The following is a 25,841-nucleotide window of genomic DNA, read 5'->3' on the forward strand; positions in this document are numbered from 1 at the left end:
TGGTGCTGGTGAAACTCCCAAGCCTTTTGGGGTCTCAGCTGAATTCTCAGCTCCAAAATTGGCTTCGAGGGGCAGCTCAGTTGTGGAATAAGAACTACTTGTTCCCCTATATTTGCAACCTATAGATTCCTCTCATTCAGTGGTGTGTGTGGTGCCGGCACTCTGCTAATTGCAGAGTATCTAGTGTATCCTGTTTGCCAGCAAGCACTGCTAACATTTTGGTGACTGCTAGGAATTCTACCCCATAGCTGTCTGCCTTGTTGGATTGACTCGGTATCTTGTATGGGAACTGTTGAATTGCTTTGTATGGTCATCTGGTATAGGGAGAGAGGGTAAAGCAGTGCCTGTTACCCTGGTAAGAGGGCTATGTATGAGCTGCAGCAGCTGAGCCAGGCAGCAGCGGGGAGCTTGGAGAAGGGAGAGGGCAGGAATGGGTACCACAGACTTGAAATAAGCTGTCTCCACTTGCAAATCATACTGCTGAGGTGTCTGGGCCAAGTGTTGCCTCAGTCCTGCCTTCTTTTCCTTGGGCTGCTTTCAGAACTCAATTTCTATTGACCCGATCCCTCTGCTCTTGGAGTATTTTGCCATATGCTACTCTAGGGCTCCCTGGGTACACTGTGGATAACTCTGTACCCTCTGACACCTGCATGCCTTACATCTAGTCTCCCCAGGAGCAAACAGACAGCTTCAGTGAGCCAGAACTGACACACATTTGACCAGAAGCTCCTCTACACTTCAGGATAAGTGTGGATTGAGAACTGAGTGTATGTGTACCTTGGCACAGAATTCTTTTGCTATCAGATGTGATTCCATAGAAGAGTGACAAGGTATAAATGCTGTTCACTAGGTTAATAAAAGAAGTCTGGATACTCTGTTTGCCTAAATAACTGTACCGTTATCTGATCCATGATAATTTTCACCAGCTCATGATCTTACTGCATCCTGGTTATCAATATTACACCAGTTGCTGTGACTGGGAATTATCTACCTTTGGTACTTCATTCTTGGTAATTAGAATGACCCCTTGACAGAGCAATTGCCCTTTTCTGCTGCTTTTTTCTCTGCTCAGTCAGATCCCTGAAGCCTGGGGACCGTCTCCCAGGTTTCCAGAGCTGTGCTGTCAAAAGGCTCTGTGGTGTGCAGCCTCCTGTGCAGCCTGACTGCCTTTTGGCACTGAACCAAGACCCTCCAGAACTGACAGCTATAGTAGATGATGTATTACACCTACTAATTTCTGGATTACTGCACAGCAGTTTACCTATTTAAGTTCTTCTATGGAATTGGGGACTGCCATGGATTTCAAACAGCTGTTCCCAGGCATTGACACTTTCAGAAGTTAATAAAGCTGACTGCAAATTGACCATTGAATAGCAGGAGGGAAGAAAAGGTAGAAAATCAACTGTCTCTGTTGCACAGAAGGTAGCTCAGCATCCCCTGCCTTGAAGTGTGAAGTAACAGAAGTTTGGTTTTTCCCTTTTTCTAGTGAGTTTGAATTTCTTAACTTCTCATGGGTGCTATAAACTGTAAATAGAATTTGAACTTCTTAACTCCACATCTCCACAGTATGCGAAGCAGACAAGAAATCTTTTTAAGCATAGAATATTTTTCTTTCCTGGCACAAAGCACTCTTGAGGAAGTTATGACAAGAAAGGGAGAATCTTTTTTTCTTAAAATCAGACAAGTACTTGCTAACTAGGCTTTAGCTGTGTATTGCTTCCCAATTCCACGACCATGGGCAAAATGGGTCATTAGGTTTCTTTCTGCATCTTTTCCTCTTTCTCCTGGGAAATTTTTCATTTCTCATTCTACCCTTTTCCTTACAAGATACGAAACAAAGATGTTTGTGCCTTTTCTTCTGTTTGTGCCTGATTCTTCTCTGTATAACACTGAGGAAAGCTGAATTCCGTGTACCTTTTTATATATTTTGAATAGATCCTATCCTGCTCCTGTAAATTGCAGAGCTGTTTTGTTGTGGCTTCTGACAACCTCATTAGTTTGTTACTAGAGGCAATTCATTACAAACCTCACAAGGAAAACAACCCAAATATCTCTGTATTGGGGCACCACTGAGAGTCAGAAAAAGTAACTGGGAAGTAACCAACCTCCTTGCCTGCTTTTTGGGGTTTTGGTTTGTTCTTATTTGGTTGGTTTTGTTTAATGGGAATTAATGAGATAATGGAAAAGGTTATATAAGAATTTGAAGAACATATGTATCTTCTGTTCTATACATTAATTTTAACTGCATCAATGCATGCATTCCTTGAAGACTGCAGGATCTTGTGGTCTATGAGGACAGTACTTCCCTATAGATGCAAGTTTGCTTTGTACCTTTTCCTTTTTGTGGGAAAAAGAGAAGCATGACCTAAGCTATGTCTTTTAATGGTGCTGCTGTTTCAAAAGCCAGTCCCTGAGGAAACCTTGTCAGTATGATGAATGAGAGTTTAGAAAACAAGCATGTGCTAATCAAACAGGAGTCTGAGGTGGATAACTGTTTATTTTTGCCAGAAATTGTAAGCAAAATGTCCAGTTAGGTTTTACTGGATCAAAAATGTAATGAGGGATAAAGTCTTTACTTGCTGTGCTAAGGTGTTTTTATCCTAGTCCAGTGGTCTGACACGTTTTCTGACAGTCCTGCCTAAAGTGTGTCTGCAGGGACATGAGGGAGAAGGTTACAAAAGCAAATTTTATCCTTCTAAAGGTCACGTGCCCAGGGCAGTCTCTCTTGTCACTGCTGAGAGATGTTCCAAATTCTCTGAGTTAGGCTCTGTGAAAAATAATGCAGGACAAACATCTCCTTCCCTCTCTTCTCTCTCCTTTCTTTCCTCCCTGGACAATAGATGAAGCTGAAAGAGATTCTAGTCCTAATCTAAAGCAGAGCGTGGCAAACAGTCCCCAGAATCCTAAAGTGACAGAATTTGGAAAAAAAACGTGAAATCTTCATAATTAACCTTGAAAAAGGTGCGGTGATAATAAAGGCTTCATGCTTGCAAGTCTGATGGTTGCCTTCTACCCTAATGTGCAAGACAATTTGCAGAAGCTAATTTTCTGGCTCTTTTTCCAAAAAGGCCCATAAAAGCACTGATTGGTTTTGCTGGTAATCTGTCAAACCACAACTGGACTGAAATCATTACTTTATTTCACGCAGGCCATCCAATAGTTTTCTCCAGATTAATTCTCAGCCACCAGTGACTCTGGTTACATCTGAATCACTGACCTGGAAAAGCTCTGAAAGTTGCTGCCAATTCCCCAGAGCCATCCAGATTCCCAGTGAGAGACAATTGCTTGGGAGACCAATTAAAATAGCATCTGTGAATTAAATAAATCTATAAAAAGCATCTATTTTTCGCTGCAATGTGCATGGAAATTAGCAGAGCTTTTTTTTTTTTTTAATAAATGCCTGATGAACAAATAAGCCTCTTGGGAGAGGAGGGGAGGAGATAAACTTTCTTCTGCATGAGCTTGGAATAATGAAAGAGCAAATGAAGTCAAGCAGTGCTTCATGCAGGTAGGAGCAAAGTCTCTACTTCTGCCTTCTGTGCTGCTGCAGCAGTAGCTCTGCCACTGTGTAAATGAAGAATATGCCTCAAAAGAACAGGATCAAAAGGAAATTTACCACTAATTCTGTTTTCTCCCACTTTACAGGCTTTGTTGCAGGTTGGCAGTGGTAGGAAGGGGAATGGACAGGGACTGGCTGTCTTGATGTGGTGAAGAAACATGACTCTTATAAGACTTTCAAGGCAGAAGGGGTTGCAGGTTCCTTATGCTCTGTAGTTGTTTCAATCTCCTGTGAAACCTGAGGTACTTTATCTGTAGGTTACTGTAAGTCCTCCGAAATACAGATGATTGGGGAAATGCTGAGGGAGTCATTTTCTTGGAATTCTATCCAAAGCAAAATGCATTTCAAAATTGACAGGTGGGGTTTTTCAGGAAGAAAGATGAGGAGGAGATGTTTCTGAAAACAGCAATTTTTGAAAATCACATAGTTGTATTTTTTCCAAATTAAATATTTTGGTCTGCTTAAAGCTTATAATTTTATTGTTGATGCTGCCATTTGTCCAGATTTGGGATTTTGGTGTCTTAGATTCAATTCCACTGTAGCGTTTTTGCACAGTAAAAGAAATAAAAATCAAAATAACCTGAATGTCTAAAGAACTAAACCAACCTTTTTAAATGTCCCTGTTAGATACTTTTGATGCAATTTTTGCATTTTTCTCTCCAGTTTGGACTGAAGTCATGCTCCAAATCTTTGTGGCTTTTGAAGAACAAAAATTCCTGTTTCCCACACAGAACCAGACATCTTGTCATTACTTACAGTTAAAAAAATGATGAATGTTGTCATCACTGCTTCATAGTAGTTTAGGATGGATTAACCTTCAGTACTCAATCAAAATTGTGCAGACAGCCTAAGATACACAGAGTATTTATTTTTCTTTTCTTGTGGTGAAGCCTTTACATTGTTCCTTAGACTATGAGAACTTTCCTACATTTCATGTAAACTTGTAAGTACACGGTTTTGACCATTTAGCTGATAATTCTACTGATGTCTTGTTTTTTATAGATTTGATCAACTGCTTGTAACCCAGAGGTAGGTTTTAAGTAGTTTCTAGCCAAAACTTATTGGCACAGAAAAAAGGGAGCTTCGATAGGAAAACTAAACCTGGTTTTATTCCAGTTTTTTCTTCAAACTAAAACAGGCCTATTTTTATATAATTAAGTTGTACGGTTTGACTTCATATTTTGTGGCACATATCACTAATAAAATGCTCAGTATTTTAAAGAGTGATATATGAGAAAGGGTTCTGATGCAGAACTGCAGGCATGGAAATGGACAGTTTGTGATGATTGGCAAGACAGTTGGTGAACGCAGGTGTTTCTGAATCTCCTACCTCTCTATAGTTATTTGTCTTGCAACAGGCATTTGCCAATAAGTCCATTTTGATGGTGCTCCTCATGACCTCTAATTTTCTTCCCTGCTTTCTTGCCATTTGCCAAAGATGCTGAGCCCCTGCTTGCCAAGAGAGAACGACACTCTGCAATATGGTCATGTGTGTTACTCACCTAGAGCTCAGGCCCAGGCAGGTCTGTAGCAGATTGTCCTGCTGCTTTCTGGGACCTCCAGAGCCTGCTGTGTGACAGGTTTTCTAGAAGTTTGTCAGTGAACAGATTTGCCACCCACAAAAGTACAGACTGCTTCATGCATGTCAGGTTACTTAATGTCAGATTTCTCACTAGACGAGATGAAGAATAAATTAATAGGTTTACCTTCAAAACGTAGCTTTGCAAACGTGGAAAAACTTATTTTTAATAGTTATTTTTAAAACAACAAGCATTTTTTGTTAGATTGCAGCTGCTCTAGAGTTTCTTGTGGTTTAGGCAGTTAGTTGCACTCTACAGCTCTCCTGGTTTTATTGCTAAAGACAAAACTGGGAAAACATGGCATGGGAAATCTGTCCCTTTTCAAGCTTATTGTTTAATTAACTCTTCTTCCCCATTTTTAGATATTGATTCTTGGAACCTTATAGATGTTGGGACGTAGTTAGACTCATGTGGCCATTTCTCAACTAATGCTTATCCTTCTGGCATAATGTAATTTTATCTCTGTTTGTCGCTGCTACAGCCCAGACTCTTTCATCAAGCTCTTTATGGTGCTCTCTAACAAGTTCTTAACTTTAACAGACACTGGGTCTTTTTTGTGCATCAGTACCCAAGAACTTGGCACCTGTTTTAAGCATTAAACTTCTCTCTTGGAAAGCTTTGCTCAAGTTGAGCATTCGGAGCTGCTACAGCCTGGCACCGCCGTGGTGCTCTCTGGAGGTGTGTGTTGGGCTCTAAAGGCTGGCAGTGTAGACAGGGAGCTCTGCTGTGTTATTCCCACCGACGTGGTTGTGCAAACTTGTCACTTTCTGTGTGATACATTGCGTCTCTCTCATTCCATCCACCTTGGATGGAATTATCCATGGAAAAATTACAAAACTTGGATGCCTTTCTGGCAGAAGACAATGCTTCTGACACAGTTGGGGTCAAATATAGGAGGAAATTGTAAAAGAAGCTCTTTGCTTTCTGAGTCTAAATCACTACTACCCTGTGTCTCCAGAGAGTTCCGGATCAGGCCCTGTGTTGTTTTCCTTGTGCATTGTAGCACTCCAGCCCTGGGAGCTGCAAGCTCACAGGCTCACCTAGGAGTTTTACTTTAAAATAGAGATATAGTGTTCTTTAATACCTCGAGGTAGTGTCAAGAGAATAAGCCACGGACTTGTTCCCAAGGGGTGTCTTTAGGAATTTAGGGGAGAAAATAAGGGCACTTGTCAAAGGTTCAAAAAGGGGGCTACACAAGCTAGATAAAATGTTCCGCTGCAATACCAATACAGCACATATTAATCCCCAACACTTAAGATCCAGTCTACCCACAACACTTAAGTCAAAATCCAGTCCTTCCAGCTCCAAGCCACCCAAAGCATCCAGAAAGGAGCAAGAAAGAGAAGTAGAGGGAGCAAGAAGAGAGAAGGAGAAAGAGGGAGAGGCAGATCATACAACTGCCACTGAAACTTTGTGGCAGACCAGCTCCCACACATCTAAATGGCAGGGCTGTGACACGAGGCAAACATATACCTATGGTTTCATCTGCTCCAGTCCCTATGGCCAGCTCCCCAGGCAGAGTCTCTGACCCACTGGCCACTCTGGGGTTCCAGACCAGGGTGAGGGGCAGTGTTCCTGCTGTCCCTGCCAATCTGAGCTGGGTTAGGGACTCCAGGAGCTGTGGAGTGTTATAGTTTTCCCAGGCTCTTTGTGACCGGCAGCTACTCTGGGGCATCCCCGTGTAGGTTCCGGGGGCTGCCATGAGGGACATGACACCGCCTCAGCTCCCAAGCCTTCCCCCTACACACACACACACGCACGCAGACACACAGACACACACATTCCTCACAAGGTGCTTCTGACCTAATTAACACTAATCTGGTGTCCAGCATGCATATGTACCTAGATAATACCAGTATCAGCTTCTTAATTATTCTTAATTTTTTCCACAAGTTGCAAAGAACTGGAAACGTTCCAGTGCCTGCTACCAAATGGTAACATGTTTAACCAATCTCTTACTTGAACAGATTGTATCTCTGGAGTTTGTTTGCTTTTTGCAGAGCTATTTTCAATTCTTCCCGGGTCTTATTAGCCATCATTTGAGAAAGCGGGAAAAAATGAACCACACTTTGATTACACATATTGATCTTATACCTTAATCTTTGCTGCTCAGATACAGGTATGTCTTGCATATGCCTTGACAGACTCTGAAGATTTATGGGGCTTGAAAGGATTAACTCTGAATTTGAGCTCTTGGTATTTTTTTTCCTCCTCATTTGGGGTTTACTTTATTATTCAATGGATGGACTAAAACTAACTCCTTCAAACCGGTTCTTAAAAGCACATGTATAGAAATAGATCTACTATCCTATTTACTCAGGGGTGAAATCATATTAACATTAATACTTCATAAGCAAAAACACATTGTGTGCATAGATGATGTGTTAGTGCCCTGAATGAAAGGAATTTATTTTTTTCCTCCAAGTCTCAGAGCAAATTAAAGCTTGTTCATACTGACTGTTTCTGACTGATAGGAAGCTTATGATCTGTGCCCCCCAATCCCACAATAAATAAACAGATATTTTTACAGTATTTCCAAAAGAGTTCTTCTAAAAGGATTATATATTCTGTAGGGATTTACTAGTTATCCTGGAGAATTGCTTGTTATTCCTGATATCTTCTCTACCATATCACCTGCTTCTGCAGAGGAAAAGAGGAAACTACTTGCTTTGTGGAGAGCAGTGAGCAAGTCAGGGGTGGGCAGGAATAAGGGAAACATTCACTTTGACCCTCCACTTAATCCTGTCTTTGCCCAGTCCCCCTGCATCTTTGGGATCTACAGTATGGTTCTTGGGTCAGAGCTATCACAAGGCTACCTTTGTAGAGCCTCCTAATAGATTAGATTCATATGTCATTGCTTAAGCAAGAAGGATGCCATGGTGCTACAAGTAGCTCCTGTTCATTGAGCTGCTCTCACTCTGGGAGTAACTCCTTTCCTTCGCTTTATTCCTAGTTCTTCTTATGGTACACAGGGATCACTCAGCCTGTTCAAATAATCCATGCAAAAAATTAAAATCTAGGCAGATAGATACCAGTTTGGATTAAACTCTCCAGTGACTCAAATACCAATGTATAGGTGTTTCCGGTAGAATTTCCTGAATAGACTGTTTTCATGAGCAACCTTCCCTCCATCCATCCTTCATGGATCAATCAACCATAGTTCTTTCTGCTGGTGGACCCACTTCCATCCTCAAGGACCCACTTGTTAGGTTCTGACTATTATGAATAGAGGTGACAAGTCCCTGTCGTGGTTGCCCACAGAAAGTGGTGCATTTCTGACTAGAATACTCTTTTGGCTGCCTCTTCGTGATTGCTTGGTCTTAGATGAAGCAGTCTTAAAGGAGACCTAATCCCAACTGTTCTGAATCTTGGCACATGCTTGGATATTTCCTGGAGGCATCTAAAGGTCTCCATATTAAAGGGATGTTGTGATATTTGCTCAATGAACCTTATTCCTTTGTCTTTATAGCAACATTTCAAATATTCTTTGCTGTCCTGTGCCAACATGGCCCTGCATCAGCTTAACAACAGCTTCTGGGTGACATGACTGAGGTGTAAATGACAAGAGTAAGATAAACCCCCAGTTACCATAAGAAATACATTATAGAATCATCAATTTTTTGACATCTTCCTATTCTGGCTTCCCTTTTGCATTGTACTTGGCACCTGGTCATCATCACTTGCAACTCACTTGTAGCATTACTTTAATTTTACCTGGGTTAAGATAAACTCAGTCCCCTTCAGCCATTCTGTGACACTGTGATGGTACTACTTTGCTTGTGCTATTGTACTAGATTAGTCTGGAGTGCTATGTTTTTACCCTAAGCACAGTGCTGTGCAGGTTTCTGCTCCAATAACCCCACTGAAAATCCTGGATGCTGGAAAGGAAGGGAATTTAGCCCTGCCAGAAAAACATGCATAATAACCCAAAAGGAATGGAGGCTACAGCTAATAAGTCTTTACTGTTCCAGTCACCTGGCCAGCATTTCCAAAGAATGCATTCCTAGTCTTTGGATCTCTATCTGCAATCAGCTTGGCTATGGATTTGGAATAGAAACTAAGTAATAGGTTCTTGGACACTGATCAAGCACTATTAAGCAAAACCCATCATAGGTGACTTGCTGAGATAGAGCAATACTCTGTTGTTTTCCATAATAGTCAGCACTGTGCTTCCAGAAGGCAGCACCAATTATTGTCCAATGGACAGTATAATACACTTACACATCGATTTTCATGAGGCAGGAAGGATAAGACTTTCATTTTGATGTATTAAAAATGCACAGACTTACAGAAATTCAGTGCCAAATAGAAGCCTGACTAAGCAAAAAATGTAGCTTGGACCCTTTTTACTTAAGGGACCGGCTGTTCTGAGATGATTTCATGGCACCCGTATTTATCAGAGTGTTGATCAGAATAAATCACATTATACTGGAGCCATTTATTGGTAAAAGCCATCAGTGAGACTTCAGGACACATCTCGATGTATTCCCTAACTTGAACCATAAAATTTTCTCTCTAGAAGGACTGCTGCACAGACCAGAGTCCTCATGTATGCATTGTAGAGCTTTATCAAATGGTCATGTGGGTCACTAGTTCTACATCCTAATGTTACAGACACAGAAGACATGTACCATCCACATCAGACACTCTCTGGTGTGGATGTTCCCTTAAAGGCATGAGAACTTCTGCCCTGTGGTGTCACAGCAGGATCCAGGATTATTCTAACTCCCATTCCGCTGATGAAAAATGCATGAACACAGATACTCGTGCTGGTACTATTAAAAAGGTGATTCCCTCTGAACTGGCATTAGCATTCCAGCACAACTCTCCTTGTGTTTGCTGTTTATTAGCTCTATCTACTCTTTCTTGAACATGCATTCACTCTTCTACAGCTTTCTTGTGGTAGTGACTGCATTACAGAGTCTTTTGTGTGTTTTAGAAATTTAAACAAATGTGACTGGTGTGAATGAACTTCCCAATTTAGCAGAAGCCTTGTTAGTGTGGATTTTCAGTTCTCATTAGCTGATCCAGCAAGGGATCTTTTTTCCACGGGGCTTATGTTGGACACAGTGGCTCAGCCATGGTTGGAAAAGTCCTTTTTATGTAGAGACGTGGTTAAGATATCCAAGTGTTGGTAGACATCTCTGGGGCTTGATTAGTTAGTTCCCATACCGTCCTGCCTACCAGAAATAAATTCCATAATATCAGCTAAAATAACCAAAAATAACAGAAGAAATACTGAAAAATGGGGACAAAGAGAACATCTTCAGCTCACAAAACTTGTGCTGTGTCAAGTGGATTATTGCGAGAAATACATGTGCCAATTAAGAAATATGGGAATGTTATACTGCCCAAAGAAAAATGTGTTTAATCAGCATTATTCTCCAGTATGTTTTGAAAAGGGTATATCTGAATATTCCAGAAGATTCATATAGCTAAGTGCCTAGAGCCCTGACATATTTAGAAATGATACCATAATCATGTACAATTTAATCTCTTTCATTTCAAGTTAGCGTTGAGGGATGTCATGCTTGCAAAGCCAGCAAAGTACACGTCTGTTATGGCCTGGGGGGTGGAAATTAAAAAATTCATAGGTTTCAGGAATATATATGTATATATTTCTGTATTATTTTATATATGTGAAAGAAATATATAAAATATTTAGCAGGAACAATAGGAAGCTGACAGCCACCCAGATGAGGTGAGAGCAAAAGATCCTAACATTTGTTTGCCAGAGGTTGGAGTTACAAAAAGGGGTGTGGATATCTTAGCAACACTTGGAAAATTCCAGATTTGATACTATTATTCCTGTCTAAACTGTTGGGAGATATAGGTGTGTGTGCTAGTAATATTTTTAATGTTTGTGTTTCCTTATTAGTTTGGAACTTCCAATTCAGTGATTGTTTTTCTGTTTTTCAACATCTGTTTTTTTTAATTAAAAATCCCTGCATGATTTACAGCTTGTTCCTCATCAGCTTGTCCTCAGAACTGTTGTCAAAACCAGTTCATTCATTGTTCGGTCTAAATAAGTAAAAGAGAAGACAAAAAGCCATCAAGTTTCCTTAATATTGTTTGATATGATGAGATTTTAAAACAAAACAACACCGCCAAATCTACAAGTACTGGTGGTAGGTATTGTTTCTTTACTTTTGATGGCTCTACATCTCAACTCCTTAATTTCACTTCTAAGCACTGTACCATGTAGGCTTAATTTTGTTGTGCAATCTGAAGCATTAACATGAAATATCTTTAAATCTTTCTTGCAAGATTGTGTTTGAGTGATTGTGTTGGTCAGCAGAAACTCCAACTTCCAGTTTGGTTCACTCCATTTCTTCCTCTCCATACCTTTGTGACAGTTTTGAGTAGCAAAGGTTTCTGTCCAGGACACAGCAGAGGTAGATGCTCATGCTCCAAAATCAGAAATGTTTTTGTAACACAAAATGTACAACAAACTAGAGTTGAATATATATGAGTATATATAGAAATTTCTTGCTTTAAAACACAAAGGCACTTCATCTCTTTGCTTTCTTTAATAGAAATGCTATGCCTAGGCAAGATAATTTTTGTGTTTGTTTGTTTAACTTCTGCCTGTTGCCAGGGATTTTTTTTTATACCCATTATGTTTGTGTTCAGATTGTATAATATTTCTTTTTGCATTAGGCTGTTCCATTATGGCAGGCACACAACAGCAGTACAGGAAAACAATAAAGAGATTTTTACAATGTGGGGAAAATATATGAAAAGAAATATTATTCTTCTTTTTAACAGTCTTTTATTAAGCCAGAAGTTTCCTCCAGGGAACAGACAAAGGAGATGCTCACAGTCTATTGCAATGTGTATAAGCTGGTTTGGTTCATCTTTCATTTTGAACTGACTGTGGATGCAAATTGAAACCTTTCCAAACAGCCTGGAATCTTTCAAGCCTCCCAAGACCTGAGCCTCCATCTGCAACTAATTTTGCAGATGATTCATCCCTTGTCTTCAAAGAAGATATGGGTGCAAATTATAATCGTACTAAGCTGTCTCAAACTTCTGAAATGTTCAGATGAATACAAATTTGCATCTGTTTTTTTTTACAACAGACTGAACCAAAACTTTAACACTTAATCCCCTGAACTTTTAGAGCACCGAGTGCTCCGTAGTTGTGAAAATCAGGCCAGTCATTTCTGTGTCTATCCATGACTCTTGGTGTCCATCCTGAGTGCCAAGTCCATCACACTCAGAATTTGTCCAAGGGTAGAGCATTTGCTAACACAGAGTGACATGCCAAGTGTTCTAAGTCCCACAGTTGGGTCGCATGTTATAGTGCCAAAGAGCCTTTCAACAGATGCCCAAATTACAGCCAGAACTGCAACTCAGACTGGCTGAATGATACTGAGCCCACTCTCTATGTGTAAATCTTTGCCTCACACTGGGGAATAGCTGGATGCTCAAATGGACCCAGAGAAAGGTCCTTTCTAAGAGGAGGAAAGAGATGTTTGCGCCCTGATCTGCAGTACACTGCCTTTCCTAACCCTGCTTTTCCACCACTTCTCCAGATTCCCCTTTGATATTTAGTGTACATGCTGCCCCTCTCCCACCTGTGCTCTCAGACATAGGCCAGACAAAAATATCAGAACAATGCTAACACGCTTTTAATGCCAAGTTTGAGGTCCATGTCTGCACTTTCAAGCAGGGTGAATCTCCATTGATTTACTTCAATGTCAAGAGTACCTGGGCAGACCTTTAAAAATGTCATTTTGGTTTTCAGTCTTTACTTATCTCTCTTTCTTGTGTCAACACTGTTACACACCATAGAAGGTCTGAACTCTTCCTTTCCTTGCCACTTCTTGCAGCTGCTTTTCTTTGCTTTGAAGCTGCTGCTCTTTTCCACAAACTGTCTTCTCCTCTGAGATGTGTCATCAGAGTTCACATGGGTCACCACCTGACCTTCACCAGGATGTGGCCCAGTATATCTGGCATCTCTTTCTCATTCTGGTAAAGAGAAGTTGCTGGTGAGTCACTTCTCTGTTGAGAAGCTCTCAGAGGTGCTTAATTTCTGTGGCAGGACAGCTTTGTGTGTTAGCCTTACAGGAGCTGAAGGTTCTCAGCTTCTTCCTGATGCTGTGCAGTCTTAATTTCACACACTGTTCTTTTTAGAAAATGCTGTCTATTCCTTCTTTGTCCTAGATGTCGCTTCTAGTTTAGGCAGCCCATCTAAATGCAGTAGGTATTATCTACTTCCTTCCTTTTCCTTTTGTGTTCTATGTAATGGTAGTGCCTTGTAGCACAAGTCTTACTTGTCTGGACTGACTCTGTGTTTTGAAGCACAATATACTAGCTACTATGAAAAAAGAAATAGCATAACTATTTTTTATTTTTATTCGAAAAGCATGAGATCAGAAAAAAGCTTGATGCCAGTGGTACTCAAAAAATGCTGCAGTGCGAGTGCAAAGCTTGCTGTGATGGGTGCATTGGATGCTTTCTTGGATATCATCTTCCAGTCTAGTATATCCTACAGGGATCCAATTCATGCACTTTGAGACAACCCTATGTCATGGGGAAAGTAAAGCATGTAAGGACAATTTGGAAATTTGTTTCAAAACAGTACACAGATCCCAACTGTATTAAAGAGGACTGATGCAGGAATCCCCAGAAATGAAGGCCTTCCCAGAAAGGTGTGTGCAGGCTGCCATGTATATTTTAAAAAAACATGGAAATAAGAAAGAAGGATGCATGCTACTCTGTGAATTCCTATCCTTTGGTGGCCCACAGGGTGGGACCATCATCAGAAAGTGGTTGAAAAGGAATAGATCTGCGTGGAAACTACAGAATTCGAGTTTAAATTAGCCTTTTCTGTACAATCAGCCACAAAACTGGCACACTGGTACTCCCTGAGATTTAGCATCTCATAAACTGGCAGCTTCAAATGATCCAAAGGTCTTCGAGGTTCAGTTGTGTTTGTGTGTACTTTTGTTTACATATATGCAGAAATATCTATGTTCTATAAATGATAGAACATATATCTATAGATGGATAGAACTCATCTGTTCTATAAGTTAGAGCACGGCAAAATAATTGCTTCTTTTTAAGAATATCACACAGAAGTATGGAAATATACTGATTTCAGATACCTTTGTAGTTCTGTATAAATCTTACAGCCAGAAAGCATTAGCACGCAACAGCAAAATCAGACTGCAGAACAGAAACATTTTGTATTAACTTGTAGATTAAATTGGTTGCATAGAAAATGTATTGCTGAGCACTACATGTATTTGTGTTTCTACAGTACAATATAACTTCTTAATTCACTGTGCCTCTGAGGAACTGTGGGATGCCTCCTTCTACAGGAAAAACGGAGCACTGGGCAGTCTTGAATCTGATTGTTGGATTTATTGACTTAGAGGAGGAGACAAAGGAAAGGAAAGGAAAGGAGAGATATCGAGATGCTTTGGGAAGGAACAAGCATGGAGAAATAGAAAAAATGGACTACCACTGAGTAGAATATCTGGGAGCAAGATATCAAGGCAGCTATGAGTCTGGGCCAGATAACAGTGAGACCAGAGTTGACTCACAAGCTGGCTATGGTAGGGTTCCACTAGTCCCAAGACTAGGGAGACCATAAGATCTCTAAGTCTGGGGGGGTTGACTAAGTGGGATCCATTTGCATGTGTGTCTCTCTGCATGAGGCAAATGGAGATGAAAGGATCCAGGGAAAGATACTGGATAGGCTGAGTGCTTAAGACCAGTTACTGGAGGGATGTCTAGTGTGCAGGCAAGAGTGTTTGTGGAGCAGCAGCTGGGGTGGGGCTGCTGGTCCTGAGGTGCTTGCAGCTGGGGAGAGCAAGGATTGCGGGCAAGCTGTTGGATAGACTGAGTGTCTGAGACCAGTTACTTGGTGTGTTTAGATATATATGTTTATATATGTGTAGATATATATGTTTATATATGTGTGTGTGAGTGTATTTTCCACTAACAGGCTTTTATGCTGCTCAATCAGAGAGGAAAATGAGGAGGCTGTTGCTGTTTGTGTGAGTACTCAGTGTTTCTACCTGCAATGACCCCTGTACCTGGCCATGTGTCCATGCATATATTTGGTTTTGGCATGTCAGCTGTGTTTTTATGGGTACATATTAGGAATGGAAGCCCAGACTCACCACTCGCTGAACCTGGGAACATGGAGCTGCAGTTGCCTCTCCTCCATCTGGCTACTGCATTTGGCAACATGTTTGTCACAAAACTCCATGAATGCTAAAAAGCAATAAGGTATTCAATATATATTTTTCTATTGTGACTGCTGAGAAATAACAGTAGGTCTTCATGAGAAAAATATTGCATAAATTGCTTCAGACCTCCTGCAGCAATAATTTGCTACTCTGCTTGGTGATCACTGAAAGGCTAAGCCAGAGAACAATATTCTGTTCTGTACAGGCAAGAGCAGACTGGATTTTGTTTGTGTGTCATAACATCCATTCTGTAACAGGCTGGAAAATTCTGCTGGAAAAAAAAAATTCTGATGAGGAAGAAAAGTTAGTTGGCTGAAAAAATGTTACCGAGCAAACGTACGCTCCATTTCTGAGCAAGTTCTTGTGCAGATGATATACTGCCCTCACTTGGTACATTTAACTTCTGCTGACAGAAGTCCTGATGCAGCTTGCTCATAAAACATAGTGACAGAAGGCTCAGAACAGTCTCCCATGTTAACCCTAGTGAGTGCATGATGAAACCCCCCCAAATCAGCATGGTGTCCTTTGATCTACATTCCCTATTCATTTGTACTTTGGTTCACACAGAGCTTGTTTGAAGGAGATGCTTGGAAAAATCTAGACAACAGCTCTTGATATATGGCTGTGAATATTCTTCACAGGGCTCCATTCCGTTCATTGGCTTAGTCTGGGAACTTTTGGGTTGAATAAAAAGAGAAAAAAAATGTAATGATTCTAAAGCACCAAGGGGCTTAGTTGCAAAAAAATTTAAATACAACATTGCCCTCAGAAGATAAACATCTCACAAAGCTCACTTCAGGACTCATTACCTTGACATCTTCTAGATAAGGAGTTGAAACGTGAGAGATGAGCTACTGTTTATGCCAGATTTGAAGGTTCTCCTCCTCCTCCCTGCTGTCAGTCTGTTCTAGCATAAGTAAAGTTACAACATGTGTGTTCTGCAGGTGGTTGAAGGGTCAGTAAATTGGCTTTTCTTGCACTGGAATATATTTGGTTATGATCTGCTTTGAGTCTTACTCATTTTCTGGGAACGGGCCATGTGTAGTTTAGGTTAGGCAATAATTTGCTGACAGACTGGCTGTCAGAATAATCCATAATTATGTTTTTCTTGGCCTGACTCTGGTGTCTCAGCAGCTACTGTCAAGACCAGCCTTAGGGAGACAAATCACTGCTGTTGCACCATTGAAACCAGTTCAAGTAACACCAGTATTACACTCAGAGCCTCCAAATGATGATACTGAGTGTCAGCAGTGATGATGGCTGAGTAGGGAATTTGTATTTAGGAGCACTTGGTTGCTGCTTTTCAGGAGGATCCATGGCTATTGAGATCCCTGCTCTTCCTCAGACCTAAATTCAGTATGTCCACATTGAAATATTCATTTAGGAATAATTCATTAGTTGGGTAACAGAGGCTGGGTTTTTCGTCTACATTTCTGGTGTGTTTTCTCACCTGACATTTCTCAGAAAAATCTTTTTCACTCATCCAAATCAAATCTAGAGCTAAAGGGAATCCCCACTTGTTACAACCTCAAATCCCAGTGTAGGCTCCTTACTCCCACTGTCTCAGAGTGGGAAGAGTCACCGTATAGATATAGCAGACCATTATTCCAGATATCCCAAACATTCTCACCATAAGAACTTATGGCATATGAACCCAAGAGCTCATCATGTTGGAAACTACTTGGTTGCCTGCAGGCATGCAGGAAATGGGGGCCCAGGGGGCGGAGATCATAACTGAGTTTGATGGGGGCAATTGAACTTCAAGAGGGGCAAGGAGAACTGCATTTCTGCTGGCCCGTCAGCCTTGGAGGGAAATAACCAGGTTCCCTCTATAATGCAGAGGAAGACAGCATAAATAAAGATGTACAGCAATGGAGAAAACAGCTTTAAAATACTGTCTTAAAAAAGATAGATTATGCATCCACATAACAGTTTTAATAATTTTGTTTGTACAAAATTGGCAGGCTTAGACTAGTAATGTGGTTTTTGCTGTTACTGAGAAAAAACACTGATGTTAATTGTGATCAGCCAGTGGTGGTTATTTCAGTGTGGAAAATCTGATCCTTAACAAACTGTGGTGAAAGAAGTTTACAACTTTTTAATGTTTTTTCTTTCTCTTTGCTCAATATTAGCTTTTCAGGTAAAATCTTGTCCTGATCTGAGGGCAGCAATCAGTAGTGCTGTATAAGCTGATGTGTACATAATCTTCCCATTTTTCACCATAGGTTTGTCGCCGTCTTTCCGTTTGTTTTCTCATCTGATATTTCTCAGAAATGTCTTTTTCACTCATCTAAATCCAGTCTGGAGCTATTATATGACAGACAGATTACAGTGTTCATGTGCTCCCATACTGAACCAAGCTACAAATGAAAAATAAATCTTGCCTGATCTTGAGAGTTGGTAGAAATGTAACTATTTCCAACTGTTTGAAGCCACAACTTTTACTTGTTTTAAATGTGTCTTCTCTCTCAAGTTTATGACTTCCCACACGATTTGTCTTGAAAACACCAAGAAGAAAGTGAGAATAAGCGTGAAATTTGTACTGCTTTCAACTGGGCTTGCACAGCTACCTGCAGTGCATGGCTGTGAATGAGAACTCCCAGACAGACCCCTGTCATTTGTTATTGCTGTGATGCTCTGAACCTGTATCATGTTACCTTCACAAACCTAAAGTTGGACCTCACAGTTTTCCATCTCTTCTTCTGTTGTCCAGAAGTTCATGTAATTTTTATTTTTGCAGTAGTATTTAATAATCCCTAACAAGGATTAGGGCTGTGTTGTTTGGCACAGCACACAAAGACGATTTCTGCCCTTGAAGTCCTACAGTCCAGGATAATGAACAGCACATACTAGAGAAGAAAAACAGCCAATGGGAATAAAATTTTAGATGTCTAATCGTTCATAATCACAGTAGAAACCAAAGGCCTTATATTTGACCTTATATTGTGCCTTCTGCTGATCTTTGTGACCCCCTTAATAGTGGGAAAAATCAGGTTATGGAAGCTAGGATCAGTTCCTTAATTGTGTCACTTACCAAGATTGACTGTAAGGTGACAGGATCAGTCTTGCCAATTCTTGGATGCAGCTCTGTCCCCAAGGACCAGCCATGGGAAGATCTCTTGCCTGCATCTCCTATTCTTTTGCTGGGCTGGATCCACATCAGATGCAGTTAATTTTCACAATTAATGAAGGATACTGTGATCAAGACTCATACTAAAGCCACTTTATGCCATTTCAGAGTTATAACATGTATTTTAAAAAACGTGACTAATCTACACCCACTATCTGTGGGTAAAAGTCTGTAAATTGGCCTCCATGTCTGAGAAGCCTCTTGTTAATAGAAAGTTAATAATTATAAATATCATTTTTCTCAAAATCAAGAAAATGGACGTATTTAAATTCAGACAGTACTGTGCAAAATAATAGCTGAACTGCTGAGTTCCTCATCTCCAGCACAGGCCCTCCAAAACTGTGTCAGTGTGTGTTCATGGTCAGTGCAGGAAAGTTTACCCAGATACCACTAAAGATCCAACTGTTCCATGACAAGGAATATTTCCCTTGTCTGAGCAGTTCCTTCAGGCTGTGATTTATTATTATTATTATTATTATTCTAACATCTACAGGCCTGGTTGTGCTGGGTATTTTACAAACAAGGGTGACAGCTCTCACCCTTCAACTCTGCTGTCAGAGACAAGGTAAAGCAAGTAGGCAGGTAAAACAAAAGGCTAGGGTTGAGGAGGGATGGAGTAGTAAAAATTATGCATTTGAATATGTAGTACTTGGGTTTTTATAAATTTATTTTTATAAAAATATGTTTAATTCCTGAGGTTTAATACACATCAGCATATATGTAATGTTGTGAAGGCTTAGAAAAAAGGAAATTCACACAATTATTTTATGTATGAATTTCTAGTAATATATCAGAACTGTAGGGATATTCCAGGGATTGATCAGTGTTGCTTGCATTTTTTTCCACCTTTGGTGTCTCTGACAGCCATTTTCAAACTGACTTTTGTCATGACATTAGTATAATTCAGCTCAGCTGTATTTTGAGGTTGATGTCAGTCTGATCAGAAAAAAAAAGAATTATGCAGTATTACTCACTTCTAAAATTAATTTAAAGCTTTCTGAATGCCCAGATCACAAATGTTCCTTATCTAATTACCTAATGCCCTCTTTCAGTGTGTCATTGTATTACTTTTTTTCCTCTTTTTAATATTATGGAAATGTAAAATAACTTGACCTTGAATAGATACCTTGTGGGGATTCCTTTAATATATGCAGTGAATTAAATGAATGCCCGTTGATAGATAAAAAAATTTCAGCTCTTCTATTTCATAACAGAGCTTTGCACTTCAGAAGCAGAAAGATTTCTGGTGTGAAAGACCATTTGAATTTGGTCATTCATTGCATTTTTATTAATTTGTAATATGTCAAATGAATAAGTGATCTCTCTCTCTTCTGCTGATTAAAAAGTTCTATTAAGAACCTGGATGATAAATATATATGATATAAAATGAACTCAGTTATAAATCCAAAATGTAGACATAATGTAATAAGCCACCTTTTCCTCATCATCATACTCCATTTTTCTAATGTGTTGACACCTATTGTCAGCTTAATTATTTTAAGGTAAGATCAACCTTAATTAATCAAAGTAGACTAAGACTGTCTTTGCATTATTTAATTTTTAAAAAGAAGCAGAATAAATGTATTCATCATCAATACAGTGCACATAAATTAAGATACAAGAGCACAAGAGGTCATACTAATAAAATGAGTCATAGTAACCAAGTATGTAGTTGGGGTTAATACTTCACTGACACAATGAGGGACAACTTGCTGGAGTCATCTCAGAAATAAGCATTGTTTTGTCAGCTGCCAGAGATACCAAGCAGAAAGCCTGATATAATGCCTGGTGTGCCAGGCAGGCAGAGGAGAGGGATGACCCTAAGGTATAAGAAAAATGGGCAGATGTCAAGCTTATTACCAGTTTTTTTGAGTTGTCTGATTCCTGAATAAATTACCTCTAAAATTGTGAGTCAAAGGCAGCCATCTTGTTAATCAGTTTAAGTAATCAAGTAGTATCAGGGCATTAGAAATAATCCAAAGTTTACTTTTAAATAGCTTGGATTTTGTGTGGTGGTTTTGGGTTTGGCTTTTCTTTAATAGATTCAAACTATGTTTATCGAGGGTCTGTTTTTTATAAGTGAACACTTTTAGGAAGTCACCGTTAAGCTATAAGCTGAGTTTCATTCCTCCCAATACAACCATATTGGCTGGGCTGTTGCACCCCATGCATTTGAAGCCTCTGCTTATTCCCACATGAACTGTGTCCTGAGGAGAAACAGGATCACAAACCATGTCTACTATGGCAAGCCCTGGAAGAGAAGGAGAGTGTTGACAGCACCTTCATCCAAAAGCCAAAGAAGTCCTTGACCTGCTTGACTTGAGAGCCAAAGGCAGGGAAAAGCAACATCTGCAAAGGGGATGGGCAGGGACTGGCCCCAGCACTGACCCTGCTCACACCTCTTTAGCTCCAGTGCATGTCCCCATTTGGCATCTCAGGTAGGACTGGGAATATCATTTTTGTGTCCACCCCCTCACTCAAGGGTAGCGTGCTTACATAAAGACTTTGGAAGTTACGTTTCACAAGTAGAAACAAATCAGTTAAAAATCCAAGATTAGTGGGAAATCTCTCTCATTTTCCCTTTTTCAGTGTGTGTGTGTGTATGTTTGGGGGGAAAGGGTGGGAAAAATAGGTAAATTCAGATCTGAATGGGGTGGGTATCATTGGGTTGCTGGTGTTCCTGCCTTGGTGGTGCAGCCTCCCTTTTCTCTCACTACAAATCAGGCAGCTTTTCCTAGAGTAAAGCTTGATTTTTTTTGATTATTTTTTTTTCACACAGCTTTAATGCTGTGTTTTTGTGGCAATTATGTAAATTATATGTCACACCACTGCATATTTTCCACATCATTTGATTTGACCTTTAAAACTAATAAGAGAATTATCATTTTTATGGGTAATTTGTGTTTCATGGTATGAGACAGCAGGACAGAGACTGATGGGGAGAACATCAGAAAACACAGTAGTGGCTGCTATGAGCTCCTGAAGAGTAAATTAGAAGATATATTGTGGAATAAACTTCCCAGAAGGGAATTTTCTTTCTAATAACCTTCAGTGAGGTCTGGGCTAGCCATTGTTTTTTTGGTTCATAATTGTTTCTAATACGTGCATTGATATCTCATCATAATTTATATGTAGATATGGATAAATATTTCAGGTAATGTCATAAAGAATATTACTCTTTCCATACAAATCTTGATAGGTTATGCCTCATGATACATATGCATGTCTTATCCCACTTAATCACACCAAACCTCTAGCTACATTCTCCTTAAGTAATCAATTCTGCTGGTTAAACATACACTGTGTAATTTTTAAAATTTTTTGACCAGTTTTAAAGCTGCTGTAATGAACTTCTCTATGCATCCACTTGTTAAACTACAATGAAAGGCAAAATGCTGAAAGCAAACAGAATTCTCTATATATTTTCTTCCCCGAGAGGTACAGAACAAGCATGATGTTAACAGTTTCATCAACAGCACTGTAATACTTCTTTTTCAGCCTCCTTCTCACTTAGAAAAACATCTGCAAAGTTCAAAGTGTCAAGAAAATTGTTGCAGAATTGTGATAAGACATGATATTCAAGCAATGAAGACTTTCATAACACTACCTAAATGCCTTATTAATCTAACATGTGTCAGGTGAGATTTTCTGTGTGTTTGGGATGACTCCTGGCAGGAGCACAGGATTTTCTACGTGGGCTGTGGTTCAGGGAGGGGGAGGACAGAGTCTTATTCTTCTGTCAGAAAATTAGTATTTCATATGCATTTAGCAGTAATGGGGAGCTATCCAACACAGAGCCCTAGGAAGTGATGGGAAGGGTCCCCACCTGTACTTTGACCACACAACTGATTTTTATATGGCATTTAATTTTCCTTATTTTTTGATTAATTACCAACAATTTTATTTGGGGTTTGTTTCATTTTTGCTCTTTCCCTGTTCTTCAGTTCCTCTCTAGACTTCTTTCTAACAAAATTCTCCTGTTAGAAGAATCTGTTCTGCTTGTTCTGCCACATTTTAGGTTTAGTAGCTCTGTGTCCCACCTCAGCAGAGCCACAAGACAGTTCAAGTACTTAAACACGAGGTTCTGGTCTACGTTTACCATGGAATGAAAATCTACCTTACAGGTCAGCTCAGAAACCAAATGAAAGTAAAAAATCCCAAGGCCTTTTTTGCTTAACCTGATTAATTTTGCAGTTACATAAGACCTGTGAGTATCCTGTAAATATTCTTCTCACCTTGAAAAGAAGCTTGCACCTGTTTCTCCTAATCTTGCAATGCATTTGGTTCTTTTCCGACCTTCTGCTTCTTTCTTCAGCTGAGCCCACTTTTTCCTTTTCCTTGACACAACACATCTTCAGGCTTTTCTTCACATAGAGAAATGTAACAAAAAATACCAAAACCATCTGACTTGAGCATAGAGGCACCCAAAAACTTCATGCCAAGTTCCAGCTTTTTCAAGACAAATTACAAAAATGCTAAAAGCTTAGTAACTATAGCAGCGCAAACACCACCACTACAATATGCCGCAACAGATTGTTCATATGTCACTATTTTTCCAAAGTTCCTTGGCAAACATTTCCATCAGTAAACAAGTCAAGTGAAAGAATTGTAAAATGGCCAGCAAAAAGCCTCACATCTTCTCTGGGTAATGAAATAAAATTCTGGTACTTATCACTATTATTCTGTTCTTCAGCCCCTCTTCTTTCACCTGTGCTGACAGACTACAGTTGTCTTCATTTCTGCCTGCACAACGAGGCTTTTGCGTGTCATGCCACCGTCTTCTTCATATTGCAAGTTTATCAAAGCAGTGTCATGTCTAAATGTTGGCTCACATTCTCACCTGGGGGGTAAACTTACATAGATCCATTAACTTTGTCAGAAAGACGACAAATTATGTGAGCTGGTGAGCTGGCACTGCGTGTCTTGTGCAGCATGGTGCACATGGCTGGAACCGAAAAAAACATTAATAATGCCAGTTCACCAACACTTAGAGACAGATTGATGATTCTTTTTGGTCTTCTATTGTCTATTCTGCTTTGCAGCTCAATGGGTTGGTGTCATCAGAATTTATTGTTGAATGAAGTGTCTGGGGAAGAGGCCAATTCATGCTGTACGTTAATGATGGATAAATGCTAAAAGTTTGAGAGTTCTTTCTTGATTATTACTGGAATAATTTCTTAAAGCTGAAAGTATGTATTTCTACCATGCCAATACATACAGCATCTGAATCTGGATTCAGAAATGGAATTGGAATTGGAAAATCACTGTATTTATGGAAAAAGGAACCTAATTTACCAACACTTGAAACTGTCCTTCTTTGTTAGAAATGGAGCAATTTTTTCCCTGTTGTTTATAATTACTTCTCATTTGAATGTTCCTTAAAGTTAAGCAAAATTACAGTAGATTGCATTATAACATTTGTGTCTTCGTATATTGAAATAACCTGGAAAACTCCAACATTCACTGAAGCCAGTGGAAGTTTTGCCATGAATGAATTTAACTTCCAACTCTTAATGCTTTCACTTAACACATGAAAGGATGTTCTGGCTGTGCTTTGACTTTGGCACTGGCGTTCCAAGCTTGTAGGGATCAGTGAAAAAAATTGTATGAGAAAAAGAAATATTTAATCAAACACCCAATCTGATTAGAAACAATACAAATCTGAATGTGTAAATGTATCTTTTACTAAGGAAAAAAAAAAGGAGCTATAACTGGCCACAGATGTAAAATGTTGTGGATGTATCCATAACATATATCTTTAATAATAGAGAAAATATAATATTTTAAAAAATCAAGATTCCGGGGGTCACACAGGAGAAAGAATATTTTTTTTTCTGGGCAATTCAGAACTCAGCTAAGTATCTAGGACTTTCCTCATGTTCAATCAAAGTGCATAAGCAAGGCTTGGGACAGGGAATGGAGCACAGTAACCCTTACTCCCCCTTTCTGGCCTCATCAGTGATGAATTCTCCTTTCATTGGAATGGTGCATCTTCTTGGGATGGGGCAGCGGAGCTGCCTGTGGAGCTGACTGCCAGGTGAGAAAGGCTTTTGGATTTGGGAGGGCTACATCTCTTTCCCTCCCTATCCAAAAAGAGGGAATTGGTTTTGCATTCCGTTCCTCAGGCCATGTTCTTATGGATATACTGTAGTGAAAGAAATGGGCAGTGTTACTGGGGAACAGATCTCCTTGTAAAGCCCACTGCAGTTTGTAAAGTGCATGGGGAACTGGACATTCTCATGAGCCATAATATATATCAAGTCATGTGTTAAAATTAATTTTATTTTATTTCCCTTTCTCTAAAAGAAATGTTCCTTACTCCAGAGTTCACTTCAGCTCTGTCCCTTGGATTAAAAAGGGAGGGGGACCTGCAGCAGTTACTCTGTTGTTCCCACATGACTGGCCACAGTGTTTTATCATAGCAGTAGCATAAGCAAAAGCAATCATTGTCAGAGTCCCAGGCTGTTCCCCTTATCCACTTTTTAGCAATTTAACACATTCATCACTTGCTCTTATGCCACCCATCCTTGACTTAGCAAGCATGATGGACTGCACAGGCAAACCTTTTTATCAGAGCTTTCAGAAAGCTGCATCCATACATCACCTTCCCTGTTTATTTCTCCAAGTGCCTTTTTGCAGTGCTCATTTCTTCTCATGCAACATCCCAAGAGCTGTGGTAGAGCAGTTTAACTATGACTTACTTAACTGGTGTCATGAACTGAGACTACTGCCCTCACTGGCCTGAGTTAATTGTGACAATATTAGCAACAGGATTTTAATCTTAACTTCTGTTCAAGGAACCTACACTTCACACAATGAAATACTGTTCAACAGCGTGGTTGGCCTTCTCTCCAGCATTTATTCCTGCATAGCAAAGTAGTGCGTTCTCAACAGGCTTAAAAAGGCAAGAGTACAATACAAACCCATTTGTGACCTTCCTGTTGATTTATTCTCATCAGCCAACAGGTGCCTCATACAGAATTCAAACTAATAAATGCTGAAAGACAAAACTAGCAACCTTACAATGAAATGTGTCAGGACAACTTCTAATCCTCCCTGTTTTCACAGCAGTGAAAAGATGAGAGGGGGGGGGAAAAGAATGGAAAAAAGGAGGGCATGGGAGACAAAGAACAAAATCCTGAAAGAGTTAGTGCCCCAGAGAGCTGCATAATGATTAACAATTCTTTTTTCAAATGATAAGTGATTCTTTCTCAGTCCTGGATGACAATAGAATTGTAACTCCATCAAAATTACTTTGAATAGTCTCATTAATGACACACAGTCTTGGTTTGTCTCTGCCTCAATGTCTGATAATATTTTCATACTTGCTATTGAATGTGTGGTTTAGCTTTGTCCTCCCCATTTGT

The 25,841-nt window shown here is 39.8% G+C and overlaps 1 protein-coding gene across 14 annotated transcripts in view; it reads left to right on the forward strand.

Annotated features, from left to right (window-relative positions):
* Nucleotides 1-25,841, forward strand: part of SPTLC3 (serine palmitoyltransferase long chain base subunit 3) — a 166,499-nt gene that overhangs the window by 20,108 nt on the left and 120,550 nt on the right. For 11 of the 14 annotated variants that reach the window (XR_007905367.1, XR_007905366.1, XM_051792757.1 and 8 more), the window contains exons 1-2: nt 19,798-20,912; nt 21,973-22,112. The gene's annotated coding sequence lies outside the window, so the exon portion shown is untranslated. Of the gene's footprint in view, nt 1-19,797; nt 20,913-21,972; nt 22,113-23,559; nt 23,585-25,841 lie in introns of those variants that run through there. The other 3 variants (XM_051792753.1, XM_051792752.1, XM_051792756.1) reach the window with 3 other exon arrangements.

This window comes from Manacus candei, unplaced genomic scaffold (genome assembly GCF_025592945.1).
Source record: "Manacus candei isolate 608988 ecotype Guabito, Panama unplaced genomic scaffold, ASM2559294v1 h1tg000035l, whole genome shotgun sequence".
NCBI lineage: Eukaryota > Metazoa > Chordata > Aves > Passeriformes > Pipridae > Manacus > Manacus candei.